This window comes from Cherax quadricarinatus, chromosome 96 (genome assembly GCF_038502225.1).
Source record: "Cherax quadricarinatus isolate ZL_2023a chromosome 96, ASM3850222v1, whole genome shotgun sequence".
NCBI classification, from domain to species: domain Eukaryota; kingdom Metazoa; phylum Arthropoda; class Malacostraca; order Decapoda; family Parastacidae; genus Cherax; species Cherax quadricarinatus.
Window position 1 is genome coordinate 3429659 of NC_091387.1, and position 18534 is coordinate 3448192.

At 40.3% G+C, this 18534-nt stretch overlaps 1 protein-coding gene across 2 annotated transcripts in view; it reads right to left on the minus strand.

The window, feature by feature from the left end:
* The window catches only part of LOC128699126 (trypsin-1), a 31309-nt gene that overhangs the window by 3176 nt on the left and 9599 nt on the right, over positions 1-18534 (minus strand). The window lies entirely within an intron of this gene.

The window sequence follows — 18534 nt, forward strand, 5'->3', positions numbered from 1 at the left end:
TGCTACACTATTCTATATGATAGTTACATTGTGGAAACACCAGCAGTGTTGCTACACTGTTCTATATGATAGTTACATTGTGGGAACACCAGCAGTGTTGCTACACTGTTCTATATGATAGTTACATTGTGGGAACACCAGCAGTGTTGCTACACTGTTCTATATGATAGTTACATTGTGGGAACACCAGCAGTGTTGCTACACTATTCTATATGATAGTTACATTGTGGGAACACCAGCAGTGTTGCTACACTGTTCTATATGATAGTTACATTGTGGGAACACCAGCAGTGTTGCTACACTATTCTATATGATAGTTACATTGTGGGAACACCAGCAGTGTTGCTACACTATTCTATATGATAGTTACATTGTGGGAACACCAGCAGTGTTGCTACACTGTTCTATATGATAGTTACATTGTGGGAACACCAGCAGTGTTGCTACACTATTCTATATGATAGTTACATTGTGGGAACACCAGCAGTGTTGCTACACTGTTCTATATGATAGTTACATTGTGGGAACACCAGCAGTGTTGCTACACTGTTCTATATGATAGTTACATTGTGGGAACACCAGCAGTGTTGCTACACTATTCTATATGATAGTTACATTGTGGGAACACCAGCAGTGTTGCTACACTGTTCTATATGATAGTTACATTGTGGGAACACCAGCAGTGTTGCTACACTGTTCTATATGATAGTTACATTGTGGGAACACCAGCAGTGTTGCTACACTGTTCTATATGATAGTTACATTGTGGGAACACCAGCAGTGTTGCTACACTATTCTATATGATAGTTACATTGTGGGAACACCAGCAGTGTTGCTACACTATTCTATATGATAGTTACATTGTGGGAACACCAGCAGTGTTGCTACACTATTCTATATGATAGTTACATTGTGGGAACACCAGCAGTGTTGCTACACTGTTCTATATGATAGTTACATTGTGGGAACACCAGCAGTGTTGCTACACTGTTCTATATGATAGTTACATTGTGGGAACACCAGCAGTGTGTTGCTACACTATTCTATATGATAGTTACATTGTGGGAACACCAGCAGTGTGTTGCTACACTATTCTATATGATAGTTACATTGTGGGAACACCAGCAGCAGTGTTGCTACACTATTCTATATGATAGTTACATTGTGGGAACACCAGCAGTGTTGCTACACTATTCTATATGATAGTTACATTGTGGGAACACCAGCAGTGCTGCCACACTATTCTGCATGATACTTACACAGTGGGAACACCAGCAGTGTTGCGACACTGTTCTATATGAGAGTTACACAGTGGGAACACCAGCAGTGTTGCTACACTATTCTATATGAGAGTTACACAGTGGGAACACCAGCAGTGGTGCTACACTGTTCAATATGATAGTTACACAGTGGGAACACCAGCAGTGTTGCTACACTGTTCTGTATGATAGTTACACAGTGGGAACACCAGCAGTGTTGCTACACTGTTCTGTATGATAGTTACACAGTGGGAACACCAGAAGTGTTGCTACACTGTTCTATATGATAGTTACACAGTGGGAACACCAGCAGTGTTGCTACACTGTTCTGTATGATAGTTACACAGTGGGAACACCAGCAGTGTTGCTACACTGTTCTGTATGATAGTTACACAGTGGGAACACCAGCAGTGGTGCTACACTGTTCTATATGATAGTTACACAGTGGGAACACCAGCAGTGTTGCTACACTGTTCTATATGATAGTTACACAGTGGGAACACCAGCAATGGTGCTACACTGTTCAATATGATAGTTACACAGTGGGAACACCAGCAGTGGTGCTACACTGTTCTATATGATAGTTACACAGTGGGAACACCAGCAGTGTTGCTACACTGTTCTGTATGATAGTTACACAGTGGGAACACCAGCAGTGTTGCTACACTGTTCTGTATGATAGTTACACAGTGGGAACACCAGCAGTGTTGCTACACTGTTCTATATGATAGTTACACAGTGGGAATACCAGCAGTGGTGCTACACTGTTCTGTATGATAGTTACACAGTGGGAACACCAGCAGTGTTGCTACACTGTTCTGTATGATAGTTACACAGTGGGAACACCAGAAGTGTTGCTACACTGTTCTATATGATAGTTACACAATGGGAACACCAGCAGTGTTGCTACACTGTTCTGTATGATAGTTACACAGTGGGAACACCAGCAATGGTGCTACACTGTTCTATATGATAGTTACACAGTGGGAACAACAGTGTTGCTACACTGTTCTATATGATAGTTACACAGTGGGAACAACAGTGTTGCTACACTGTTCTATATGATAGTTACACAGTGGGAACAACAGTGTTGCTACACTGTTCTATATGATAGTTACACAGTGGGAACACCAGCAGTGGTGCTACACTGTTCTATATGATAGTTACACAGTGGGAACACCAGCAGTGTTGCTACACTGTTCTATATGATAGTTACACAGTGGGAACACCAGCAGTGGTGCTACACTGTTCTATATGATAGTTACACAGTGGGAACACCAGCAGTGTTGCTACATTGTTCTGTATGATAGTTACACAGTGGGAACACCAGCAGTGTTTCTACACTGTTCTATATGATAGTTACACAGTGGGAACATCAGCAGTGGTGCTACACTGTTCTATATGATAGTTACACAGTGGGAACACCAGCAGTGTTGCTACAATGTTCTATATGATAGTTACACAGTGGGAACACCAGCAGTGGTGCTACACTGTTCTATATGATAGTTACACAGTGGGAACACCAGCAGTGTTGCTACACTGTTCTATATGATAGTTACACAGTGGGAACACCAGCAGTGTTGCTACACTGTTCTATATGATAGTTACACAGTGGGAACACCGGCAGTGGTGCTACACTGTTCTATATGATAGTTACACAGTGGGAATACCAGCAGTGTTGCTACACTGTTCTGTATGATAGTTACACAGTGGGAACACTGGCAGTGGTGCTACACTGTTCTGTATGATAGTTACACAGTGGGAACACCAGCAGTGGTGCTACACTGTTCTATATGATAGTTACACAGTGGGAACACCAGCAGTGTTGCTACACTGTTCTATATGATAGTTACACAGTGGGAACACCCGCAGTGGTGCTTCACTGTTCTGTATGATAGTTACACAGTGGGAACACCAGCAGTGTTGCTACACTGTTCTATATGATAGTTACACAGTGGGAACACCGGCAGTGGTGCTACACTGTTCTGTATGATAGTTACACAGTGGGAACACCAGCAGTGGTGCTACACTGTTCTATATGATAGTTACACAGTGGGAACACCAGCAGTGTTGCTACACTGTTCTATATGATAGTTACATTGTGGGAACACCAGCAGTGTTGCTACACTATTCTATATGATAGTTACATTGTGGGAACACCAGCAGTGTTGCTACACTATTCTATATGATAGTTACATTGTGGGAACACCAGCAGTGTTGCTACACTATTCTATATGATAGTTACATTGTGGGAACACCAGCAGTGTTGCTACACTATTCTATATGATAGTTACATTGTGGGAACACCAGCAGTGTGATGCTACACTATTCTATATGATAGTTACATTGTGGGAACACCAGCAGTGTTGCTACACTATTCTATATGATAGTTACATTGTGGGAACAGCAGCAGTGTTGCTACACTATTCTATATGATAGTTACATTGTGGGAACACCAGCAGTGTGTTGCTACACTATTCTATATGATAGTTACATTGTGGGAACACCAGCAGTGTTGCTACACTATTCTATATGATAGTTACATTGTGGGAACACCAGCAGTGTTGCTACACTATTCTATATGATAGTTACATTGTGGGAACACCAGCAGTGTGTTGCTACACTATTCTATATGATAGTTACATTGTGGGAACACCAGCAGTGTTGCTACACTATTCTATATGATAGTTACATTGTGGGAACACCAGCAGTGTTGCTACACTATTCTATATGATAGTTACATTGTGGGAACACCAGCAGTGTTGCTACACTATTCTATATGATAGTTACATTGTGGGAACACCAGCAGTGTTGCTACACTGTTCTATATGATAGTTACACTGTGGGAACACCAGCAGTGTTGCTACACTATTCTGTATGATAGTTACATTGTGGGAACACCAGCAGTGTTGCTACACTATTCTATATGATAGTTACATTGTGGGAACACCAGCAGTGTTGCTACACTATTCTATATGATAGTTACATTGTGGGAACACCAGCAGTGTTGCTACACTATTCTATATGATAGTTACATTGTGGGAACACCAGCAGTGTTGCTACACTGTTCTATATGATAGTTACATTGTGGGAACACCAGCAGTGTTGCTACACTATTCTATATGATAGTTACATTGTGGGAACACCAGCAGTGTTGCTACACTATTCTATATGATAGTTACATTGTGGGAACACCAGCAGTGTTGCTACACTATTCTATATGATAGTTACATTGTGGGAACACCAGCAGTGTTGCTACACTATTCTATATGATAGTTACATTGTGGGAACACCAGCAGTGTTGCTACACTATTCTATATGATAGTTACATTGTGGGAACACCAGCAGTGTTGCTACACTATTCTATATGATAGTTACATTGTGGGAACACCAGCAGTGTTGCTACACTATTCTATATGATAGTTACATTGTGGGAACACCAGCAGTGTTGCTACACTATTCTATATGATAGTTACATTGTGGGAACACCAGCAGTGTTGCTACACTATTCTATATGATAGTTACATTGTGGGAACACCAGCAGTGTTGCTACACTATTCTATATGATAGTTACATTGTGGGAACACCAGCAGTGTTGCTACACTATTCTATATGATAGTTACATTGTGGGAACACCAGCAGTGTTGCTACACTATTCTATATGATAGTTACATTGTGGGAACACCAGCAGTGTTGCTACACTATTCTATATGATAGTTACATTGTGGGAACACCAGCAGTGTTGCTACACTATTCTATATGATAGTTACATTGTGGGAACACCAGCAGTGTTGCTACACTATTCTATATGATAGTTACATTGTGGGAACACCAGCAGTGTTGCTACACTATTCTATATGATAGTTACATTGTGGGAACACCAGCAGTGTTGCTACACTATTCTATATGATAGTTACATTGTGGGAACACCAGCAGTGTTGCTACACTATTCTATATGATAGTTACATTGTGGGAACACCAGCAGTGTTGCTACACTATTCTATATGATAGTTACATTGTGGGAACACCAGCAGTGTTGCTACACTATTCTATATGATAGTTACATTGTGGGAACACCAGCAGTGTTGCTACACTATTCTATATGATAGTTACATTGTGGGAACACCAGCAGTGTTGCTACACTATTCTATATGATAGTTACATTGTGGGAACACCAGCAGTGTTGCTACACTATTCTATATGATAGTTACATTGTGGGAACACCAGCAGTGTTGCTACACTATTCTATATGATAGTTACATTGTGGGAACACCAGCAGTGTTGCTACACTATTCTATATGATAGTTACATTGTGGGAACACCAGCAGTGTTGCTACACTATTCTATATGATAGTTACATTGTGGGAACACCAGCAGTGTTGCTACACTATTCTATATGATAGTTACATTGTGGGAACACCAGCAGTGTTGCTACACTATTCTATATGATAGTTACATTGTGGGAACACCAGCAGTGTTGCTACACTATTCTATATGATAGTTACATTGTGGGAACACCAGCAGTGTTGCTACACTATTCTATATGATAGTTACATTGTGGGAACACCAGCAGTGTTGCTACACTATTCTATATGATAGTTACATTGTGGGAACACCAGCAGTGTTGCTACACTATTCTATATGATAGTTACATTGTGGGAACACCAGCAGTGTTGCTACACTATTCTATATGATAGTTACATTGTGGGAACACCAGCAGTGTTGCTACACTATTCTATATGATAGTTACATTGTGGGAACACCAGCAGTGTTGCTACACTATTCTATATGATAGTTACATTGTGGGAACACCAGCAGTGTTGCTACACTATTCTATATGATAGTTACATTGTGGGAACACCAGCAGTGTTGCTACACTATTCTATATGATAGTTACATTGTGGGAACACCAGCAGTGTTGCTACACTATTCTATATGATAGTTACATTGTGGGAACACCAGCAGTGTTGCTACACTATTCTATATGATAGTTACATTGTGGGAACACCAGCAGTGTTGCTACACTATTCTATATGATAGTTACATTGTGGGAACACCAGCAGTGTTGCTACACTATTCTATATGATAGTTACATTGTGGGAACACCAGCAGTGTTGCTACACTATTCTATATGATAGTTACATTGTGGGAACACCAGCAGTGTTGCTACACTATTCTATATGATAGTTACATTGTGGGAACACCAGCAGTGTTGCTACACTATTCTATATGATAGTTACATTGTGGGAACACCAGCAGTGTTGCTACACTATTCTATATGATAGTTACATTGTGGGAACACCAGCAGTGTTGCTACACTATTCTATATGATAGTTACATTGTGGGAACACCAGCAGTGTTGCTACACTATTCTATATGATAGTTACATTGTGGGAACACCAGCAGTGTTGCTACACTATTCTATATGATAGTTACATTGTGGGAACACCAGCAGTGTTGCTACACTATTCTATATGATAGTTACATTGTGGGAACACCAGCAGTGTTGCTACACTATTCTATATGATAGTTACATTGTGGGAACACCAGCAGTGTTGCTACACTATTCTATATGATAGTTACATTGTGGGAACACCAGCAGTGTTGCTACACTATTCTATATGATAGTTACATTGTGGGAACACCAGCAGTGTTGCTACACTATTCTATATGATAGTTACATTGTGGGAACACCAGCAGTGTTGCTACACTATTCTATATGATAGTTACATTGTGGGAACACCAGCAGTGTTGCTACACTGTTCTATATGATAGTTACATTGTGGGAACACCAGCAGTGTTGCTACACTATTCTATATGATAGTTACATTGTGGGAACACCAGCAGTGTTGCTACACTGTTCTATATGATAGTTACATTGTGGGAACACCAGCAGTGTTGCTACACTGTTCTATATGATAGTTACATTGTGGGAACACCAGCAGTGTTGCTACACTGTTCTATATGATAGTTACATTGTGGGAACACCAGCAGTGTTGCTACACTATTCTATATGATAGTTACATTGTGGGAACACCAGCAGTGTTGCTACACTGTTCTATATGATAGTTACATTGTGGGAACACCAGCAGTGTTGCTACACTGTTCTATATGATAGTTACATTGTGGGAACACCAGCAGTGTTGCTACACTGTTCTATATGATAGTTACATTGTGGGAACACCAGCAGTGTTGCTACACTATTCTATATGATAGTTACATTGTGGGAACACCAGCAGTGTTGCTACACTGTTCTATATGATAGTTACATTGTGGGAACACCAGCAGTGTTGCTACACTATTCTATATGATAGTTACATTGTGGGAACACCAGCAGTGTTGCTACACTATTCTATATGATAGTTACATTGTGGGAACACCAGCAGTGTTGCTACACTGTTCTATATGATAGTTACATTGTGGGAACACCAGCAGTGTTGCTACACTATTCTATATGATAGTTACATTGTGGGAACACCAGCAGTGTTGCTACACTATTCTATATGATAGTTACATTGTGGGAACACCAGCAGTGTTGCTACACTATTCTATATGATAGTTACATTGTGGGAACACCAGCAGTGTTGCTACACTGTTCTATATGATAGTTACATTGTGGGAACACCAGCAGTGTTGCTACACTGTTCTATATGATAGTTACATTGTGGGAACACCAGCAGTGTTGCTACACTATTCTATATGATAGTTACATTGTGGGAACACCAGCAGTGTTGCTACACTATTCTATATGATAGTTACATTGTGGGAACACCAGCAGTGTTGCTACACTATTCTATATGATAGTTACATTGTGGGAACACCAGCAGTGTTGCTACACTGTTCTATATGATAGTTACATTGTGGGAACACCAGCAGTGTTGCTACACTGTTCTATATGATAGTTACATTGTGGGAACACCAGCAGTGTTGCTACACTGTTCTATATGATAGTTACATTGTGGGAACACCAGCAGTGTTGCTACACTATTCTATATGATAGTTACATTGTGGGAACACCAGCAGTGTTGCTACACTATTCTATATGATAGTTACATTGTGGGAACACCAGCAGTGTTGCTACACTATTCTATATGATAGTTACATTGTGGGAACACCAGCAGTGTTGCTACACTATTCTATATGATAGTTACATTGTGGGAACACCAGCAGTGTTGCTACACTATTCTATATGATAGTTACATTGTGGGAACACCAGCAGTGTTGCTACACTGTTCTATATGATAGTTACATTGTGGGAACACCAGCAGTGTTGCTACACTATTCTATATGATAGTTACATTGTGGGAACACCAGCAGTGTTGCTACACTATTCTATATGATAGTTACATTGTGGGAACACCAGCAGTGTTGCTACACTATTCTATATGATAGTTACATTGTGGGAACACCAGCAGTGTTGCTACACTATTCTATATGATAGTTACATTGTGGGAACACCAGCAGTGTTGCTACACTATTCTATATGATAGTTACATTGTGGGAACACCAGCAGTGTTGCTACACTATTCTATATGATAGTTACATTGTGGGAACACCAGCAGTGTTGCTACACTATTCTATATGATAGTTACATTGTGGGAACACCAGCAGTGTTGCTACACTATTCTATATGATAGTTACATTGTGGGAACACCAGCAGTGTTGCTACACTGTTCTATATGATAGTTACATTGTGGGAACACCAGCAGTGTTGCTACACTGTTCTATATGATAGTTACATTGTGGGAACACCAGCAGTGTTGCTACACTATTCTATATGATAGTTACATTGTGGGAACACCAGCAGTGTTGCTACACTATTCTATATGATAGTTACATTGTGGGAACACCAGCAGTGTTGCTACACTGTTCTATATGATAGTTACATTGTGGGAACACCAGCAGTGTTGCTACACTGTTCTATATGATAGTTACATTGTGGGAACACCAGCAGTGTTGCTACACTATTCTATATGATAGTTACATTGTGGGAACACCAGCAGTGTTGCTACACTGTTCTATATGATAGTTACATTGTGGGAACACCAGCAGTGTTGCTACACTGTTCTATATGATAGTTACATTGTGGGAACACCAGCAGTGTTGCTACACTGTTCTATATGATAGTTACATTGTGGGAACACCAGCAGTGTTGCTACACTGTTCTATATGATAGTTACATTGTGGGAACACCAGCAGTGTTGCTACACTATTCTATATGATAGTTACATTGTGGGAACACCAGCAGTGTTGCTACACTGTTCTATATGATAGTTACATTGTGGGAACACCAGCAGTGTTGCTACACTGTTCTATATGATAGTTACATTGTGGGAACACCAGCAGTGTTGCTACACTGTTCTATATGATAGTTACATTGTGGGAACACCAGCAGTGTTGCTACACTGTTCTATATGATAGTTACATTGTGGGAACACCAGCAGTGTTGCTACACTGTTCTATATGATAGTTACATTGTGGGAACACCAGCAGTGTTGCTACACTGTTCTATATGATAGTTACATTGTGGGAACACCAGCAGTGTTGCTACACTGTTCTATATGATAGTTACATTGTGGGAACACCAGCAGTGTTGCTACACTATTCTATATGATAGTTACATTGTGGGAACACCAGCAGTGTTGCTACACTGTTCTATATGATAGTTACATTGTGGGAACACCAGCAGTGTTGCTACACTGTTCTATATGATAGTTACATTGTGGGAACACCAGCAGTGTTGCTACACTATTCTATATGATAGTTACATTGTGGGAACACCAGCAGTGTTGCTACACTGTTCTATATGATAGTTACATTGTGGGAACACCAGCAGTGTTGCTACACTATTCTATATGATAGTTACATTGTGGGAACACCAGCAGTGTTGCTACACTATTCTATATGATAGTTACATTGTGGGAACACCAGCAGTGTTGCTACACTATTCTATATGATAGTTACATTGTGGGAACACCAGCAGTGTTGCTACACTATTCTATATGATAGTTACATTGTGGGAACACCAGCAGTGTTGCTACACTATTCTATATGATAGTTACATTGTGGGAACACCAGCAGTGTTGCTACACTGTTCTATATGATAGTTACATTGTGGGAACACCAGCAGTGTTGCTACACTGTTCTATATGATAGTTACATTGTGGGAACACCAGCAGTGTTGCTACACTATTCTATATGATAGTTACATTGTGGGAACACCAGCAGTGTTGCTACACTGTTCTATATGATAGTTACATTGTGGGAACACCAGCAGTGTTGCTACACTGTTCTATATGATAGTTACATTGTGGGAACACCAGCAGTGTTGCTACACTGTTCTATATGATAGTTACATTGTGGGAACACCAGCAGTGTTGCTACACTGTTCTATATGATAGTTACATTGTGGGAACACCAGCAGTGTTGCTACACTGTTCTATATGATAGTTACATTGTGGGAACACCAGCAGTGTTGCTACACTGTTCTATATGATAGTTACATTGTGGGAACACCAGCAGTGTTGCTACACTGTTCTATATGATAGTTACATTGTGGGAACACCAGCAGTGTTGCTACACTGTTCTATATGATAGTTACATTGTGGGAACACCAGCAGTGTTGCTACACTATTCTATATGATAGTTACATTGTGGGAACACCAGCAGTGTTGCTACACTGTTCTATATGATAGTTACATTGTGGGAACACCAGCAGTGTTGCTACACTGTTCTATATGATAGTTACATTGTGGGAACACCAGCAGTGTTGCTACACTATTCTATATGATAGTTACATTGTGGGAACACCAGCAGTGTTGCTACACTATTCTATATGATAGTTACATTGTGGGAACACCAGCAGTGTTGCTACACTGTTCTATATGATAGTTACATTGTGGGAACACCAGCAGTGTTGCTACACTATTCTATATGATAGTTACATTGTGGGAACACCAGCAGTGTTGCTACACTGTTCTATATGATAGTTACATTGTGGGAACACCAGCAGTGTTGCTACACTATTCTATATGATAGTTACATTGTGGGAACACCAGCAGTGTTGCTACACTATTCTATATGATAGTTACATTGTGGGAACACCAGCAGTGTTGCTACACTATTCTATATGATAGTTACATTGTGGGAACACCAGCAGTGTTGCTACACTATTCTATATGATAGTTACATTGTGGGAACACCAGCAGTGTTGCTACACTATTCTATATGATAGTTACATTGTGGGAACACCAGCAGTGTTGCTACACTATTCTATATGATAGTTACATTGTGGGAACACCAGCAGTGTTGCTACACTATTCTATATGATAGTTACATTGTGGGAACACCAGCAGTGTTGCTACACTATTCTATATGATAGTTACATTGTGGGAACACCAGCAGTGTTGCTACACTATTCTATATGATAGTTACATTGTGGGAACACCAGCAGTGTTGCTACACTATTCTATATGATAGTTACATTGTGGGAACACCAGCAGTGTTGCTACACTATTCTATATGATAGTTACATTGTGGGAACACCAGCAGTGTTGCTACACTGTTCTATATGATAGTTACATTGTGGGAACACCAGCAGTGTTGCTACACTGTTCTATATGATAGTTACATTGTGGGAACACCAGCAGTGTTGCTACACTGTTCTATATGATAGTTACATTGTGGGAACACCAGCAGTGTTGCTACACTGTTCTATATGATAGTTACATTGTGGGAACACCAGCAGTGTTGCTACACTGTTCTATATGATAGTTACATTGTGGGAACACCAGCAGTGTTGCTACACTGCTACACTGTTCTATATGATAGTTACATTGTGGGAACACCAGCAGTGTTGCTACACTGTTCTATATGATAGTTACATTGTGGGAACACCAGCAGTGTTGCTACACTGTTCTATATGATAGTTACATTGTGGGAACACCAGCAGTGTTGCTACACTGTTCTATATGATAGTTACATTGTGGGAACACCAGCAGTGTTGCTACACTGTTCTATATGATAGTTACATTGTGGGAACACCAGCAGTGTTGCTACACTGTTCTATATGATAGTTACATTGTGGGAACACCAGCAGTGTTGCTACACTGTTCTATATGATAGTTACATTGTGGGAACACCAGCAGTGTTGCTACACTGTTCTATATGATAGTTACATTGTGGGAACACCAGCAGTGTTGCTACACTGTTCTATATGATAGTTACATTGTGGGAACACCAGCAGTGTTGCTACACTGTTCTATATGATAGTTACATTGTGGGAACACCAGCAGTGTTGCTACACTGTTCTATATGATAGTTACATTGTGGGAACACCAGCAGTGTTGCTACACTGTTCTATATGATAGTTACATTGTGGGAACACCAGCAGTGTTGCTACACTGTTCTATATGATAGTTACATTGTGGGAACACCAGCAGTGTTGCTACACTGTTCTATATGATAGTTACATTGTGGGAACACCAGCAGTGTTGCTACACTGTTCTATATGATAGTTACATTGTGGGAACACCAGCAGTGTTGCTACACTGTTCTATATGATAGTTACATTGTGGGAACACCAGCAGTGTTGCTACACTGTTCTATATGATAGTTACATTGTGGGAACACCAGCAGTGTTGCTACACTGTTCTATATGATAGTTACATTGTGGGAACACCAGCAGTGTTGCTACACTGTTCTATATGATAGTTACATTGTGGGAACACCAGCAGTGTTGCTACACTGTTCTATATGATAGTTACATTGTGGGAACACCAGCAGTGTTGCTACACTATTCTATATGATAGTTACATTGTGGGAACACCAGCAGTGTTGCTACACTGTTCTATATGATAGTTACATTGTGGGAACACCAGCAGTGTTGCTACACTGTTCTATATGATAGTTACATTGTGGGAACACCAGCAGTGTTGCTACACTGTTCTATATGATAGTTACATTGTGGGAACACCAGCAGTGTTGCTACACTGTTCTATATGATAGTTACATTGTGGGAACACCAGCAGTGTTGCTACACTGTTCTATATGATAGTTACATTGTGGGAACACCAGCAGTGTTGCTACACTGTTCTATATGATAGTTACATTGTGGGAACACCAGCAGTGTTGCTACACTGTTCTATATGATAGTTACATTGTGGGAACACCAGCAGTGTTGCTACACTGTTCTATATGATAGTTACATTGTGGGAACACCAGCAGTGTTGCTACACTGTTCTATATGATAGTTACATTGTGGGAACACCAGCAGTGTTGCTACACTGTTCTATATGATAGTTACATTGTGGGAACACCAGCAGTGTTGCTACACTGTTCTATATGATAGTTACATTGTGGGAACACCAGCAGTGTTGCTACACTGTTCTATATGATAGTTACATTGTGGGAACACCAGCAGTGTTGCTACACTGTTCTATATGATAGTTACATTGTGGGAACACCAGCAGTGTTGCTACACTGTTCTATATGATAGTTACATTGTGGGAACACCAGCAGTGTTGCTACACTGTTCTATATGATAGTTACATTGTGGGAACACCAGCAGTGTTGCTACACTGTTCTATATGATAGTTACATTGTGGGAACACCAGCAGTGTTGCTACACTGTTCTATATGATAGTTACATTGTGGGAACACCAGCAGTGTTGCTACACTGTTCTATATGATAGTTACATTGTGGGAACACCAGCAGTGTTGCTACACTGTTCTATATGATAGTTACATTGTAGGAACACCAGCAGTGTTGCTACACTGTTCTATATGATAGTTACATTGTGGGAACACCAGCAGTGTTGCTACACTGTTCTATATGATAGTTACATTGTGGGAACACCAGCAGTGTTGCTACACTGTTCTATATGATAGTTACATTGTGGGAACACCAGCAGTGTTGCTACACTGTTCTATATGATAGTTACATTGTGGGAACACCAGCAGTGTTGCTACACTGTTCTATATGATAGTTACATTGTGGGAACACCAGCAGTGTTGCTACACTGTTCTATATGATAGTTACATTGTGGGAACACCAGCAGTGTTGCTACACTGTTCTATATGATAGTTACATTGTGGGAACACCAGCAGTGTTGCTACACTGTTCTATATGATAGTTACATTGTGGGAACACCAGCAGTGTTGCTACACTGTTCTATATGATAGTTACATTGTGGGAACACCAGCAGTGTTGCTACACTGTTCTATATGATAGTTACATTGTGGGAACACCAGCAGTGTTGCTACACTGTTCTATATGATAGTTACATTGTGGGAACACCAGCAGTGTTGCTACACTGTTCTATATGATAGTTACATTGTGGGAACACCAGCAGTGTTGCTACACTGTTCTATATGATAGTTACATTGTAGGAACACCAGCAGTGTTGCTACACTGTTCTATATGATAGTTACATTGTGGGAACACCAGCAGTGTTGCTACACTGTTCTATATGATAGTTACATTGTAGGAACACCAGCAGTGTTGCTACACTGTTCTATATGATAGTTACATTGTGGGAACACCAGCAGTGTTGCTACACTGTTCTATATGATAGTTACATTGTAGGAACACCAGCAGTGTTGCTACACTGTTCTATATGATAGTTACATTGTGGGAACACCAGCAGTGTTGCTACACTGTTCTATATGATAGTTACATTGTGGGAACACCAGCAGTGTTGCTACACTGTTCTATATGATAGTTACATTGTGGGAACACCAGCAGTGTTGCTACACTGTTCTATATGATAGTTACATTGTGGGAACACCAGCAGTGTTGCTACACTGTTCTATATGATAGTTACATTGTGGGAACACCAGCAGTGTTGCTACACTGTTCTATATGATAGTTACATTGTGGGAACACCAGCAGTGTTGCTACACTGTTCTATATGATAGTTACATTGTGGGAACACCAGCAGTGTTGCTACACTGTTCTATATGATAGTTACATTGTGGGAACACCAGCAGTGTTGCTACACTGTTCTATATGATAGTTACATTGTGGGAACACCAGCAGTGTTGCTACACTGTTCTATATGATAGTTACATTGTGGGAACACCAGCAGTGTTGCTACACTGTTCTATATGATAGTTACATTGTGGGAACACCAGCAGTGTTACTACACTGTTCTATATGATAGTTACATTGTGGGAACACCAGCAGTGTTACTACACTGTTCTATATGATAGTTACATTGTGGGAACACCAGCAGTGTTACTACACTGTTCTATATGATAGTTACATTGTGGGAACACCAGCAGTGTTGCTACACTGTTCTATATGATAGTTACATTGTGGGAACACCAGCAGTGTTACTACACTGTTCTATATGATAGTTACATTGTAGGAACACCAGCAGTGTTGCTACACTGTTCTATATGATAGTTACATTGTAGGAACACCAGCAGTGTTGCTACACTGTTCTATATGATAGTTACATTGTGGGAACACCAGCAGTGTTACTACACTGTTCTATATGATAGTTACATTGTGGGAACACCAGCAGTGTTACTACACTGTTCCATATGATAGTTACATTGTGGGAACACCAGCAGTGTTGCTACACTGTTCTATATGATAGTTACATTGTGGGAACACCAGCAGTGTTGCTACACTGTTCTATATGATAGTTACATTGTGGGAACACCAGCAGTGTTGCTACACTGTTCTATATGATAGTTACATTGTGGGAACACCAGCAGTGTTACTACACTGTTCTATATGATAGTTACATTGTGGGAACACCAGCAGTGTTGCTACACTGTTCTATATGATAGTTACATTGTGGGAACACCAGCAGTGTTGCTACACTGTTCTATATGATAGTTACATTGTAGGAACACCAGCAGTGTTGCTACACTGTTCTATATGATAGTTACATTGTGGGAACACCAGCAGTGTTGCTACACTGTTCTATATGATAGTTACATTGTGGGAACACCAGCAGTGTTGCTACACTGTTCTATATGATAGTTACATTGTGGGAACACCAGCAGTGTTGCTACACTGTTCTATATGATAGTTACATTGTGGGAACACCAGCAGTGTTGCTACACTGTTCTATATGATAGTTACATTGTAGGAACACCAGCAGTGTTGCTACACTGTTCTATATGATAGTTACATTGTGGGAACACCAGCAGTGTTGCTACACTGTTCTATATGATAGTTACATTGTGGGAACACCAGCAGTGTTGCTACACTGTTCTATATGATAGTTACATTGTAGGAACACCAGCAGTGTTGCTACACTGTTCTATATGATAGTTACATTGTGGGAACACCAGCAGTGTTGCTACACTGTTCTATATGATAGTTACATTGTAGGAACACCAGCAGTGTTGCTACACTGTTCTATATGATAGTTACATTGTGGGAACACCAGCAGTGTTGCTACACTGTTCTATATGATAGTTACATTGTGGGAACACCAGCAGTGTTACTACACTGTTCTATATGATAGTTACATTGTGCGAACACCAGCAGTGTTGCTACACTGTTCTATATGATAGTTACATTGTGGGAACACCAGCAGTGTTGGTACACTGTTCTATATGATAGTTACATTGTAGGAACACCAGCAGTGTTGCTACACTGTTCTATATGATAGTTACATTGTGGGAACACCAGCAGTGTTGCTACACTGTTCTATATGATAGTTACATTGTGGGAACACCAGCAGTGTTGCTACACTGTTCTATATGATAGTTACATTGTGGGAACACCAGCAGTGTTGCTACACTGTTCTATATGATAGTTACATTGTAGGAACACCAGCAGTGTTGCTACACTGTTCTATATGATAGTTACATTGTGGGAACACCAGCAGTGTTGCTACACTGTTCTATATGATAGTTACATTGTAGGAACACCAGCAGTGTTGCTACACTGTTCTATATGATAGTTACATTGTGGGAACACCAGCAGTGTTACTACACTGTTCTATATGATAGTTACATTGTGGGAACACCAGCAGTGTTGCTACACTGTTCTATATGATAGTTACATTGTGGGAACACCAGCAGTGTTGCTACACTGTTCTATATGATAGTTACATTGTGGGAACACCAGCAGTGTTGCTACACTGTTCTATATGATAGTTACATTGTGGGAACACCAGCAGTGTTGCTACACTGTTCTATATGATAGTTACATTGTGGGAACACCAGCAGTGTTGCTACACTGTTCTATATGATAGTTACATTGTGGGAACACCAGCAGTGTTGCTACACTGTTCTATATGATAGTTACATTGTGGGAACACCAGCAGTGTTGCTACACTGTTCTATATGATAGTTACATTGTGGGAACACCAGCAGTGTTGCTACACTGTTCTATATGATAGTTACATTGTGGGAACACCAGCAGTGTTGCTACACTGTTCTATATGATAGTTACATTGTGGGAACACCAGCAGTGTTGCTACACTGTTCTATATGATAGTTACATTGTAGGAACACCAGCAGTGTTGCTACACTGTTCTATATGATAGTTACATTGTGGGAACACCAGCAGTGTTGCTACACTGTTCTATATGATAGTTACATTGTGGGAACACCAGCAGTGTTGCTACACTGTTCTATATGATAGTTACATTGTGGGAACACCAGCAGTGTTACTACACTGTTCTATATGATAGTTACATTGTGGGAACACCAGCAGTGTTGCTACACTGTTCTATATGATAGTTACATTGTGGGAACACCAGCAGTGTTGCTACACTGTTCTATATGATAGTTACATTGTGGGAACACCAGCAGTGTTGCTACACTGTTCTATATGATAGTTACATTGTGGGAACACCAGCAGTGTTGCTACACTGTTCTATATGATAGTTACATTGTGGGAACACCAGCAGTGTTGCTACACTGTTCTATATGATAGTTACATTGTGGGAACACCAGCAGTGTTGCTACACTGTTCTATATGATAGTTACATTGTGGGAACACCAGCAGTGTTGCTACACTGTTCTATATGATAGTTACATTGTGGGAACACCAGCAGTGTTGCTACACTGTTCTATATGATAGTTACATTGTGGGAACACCAGCAGTGTTGCTACACTGTTCTATATGATAGTTACATTGTGGGAACACCAGCAGTGTTGCTACACTGTTCTATATGATAGTTACATTGTAGGAACACCAGCAGTGTTACTACACTGTTCTATATGATAGTTACATTGTGGGAACACCAGCAGTGTTGCTACACTGTTCTATATGATAGTTACATTGTGGGAACACCAGCAGTGT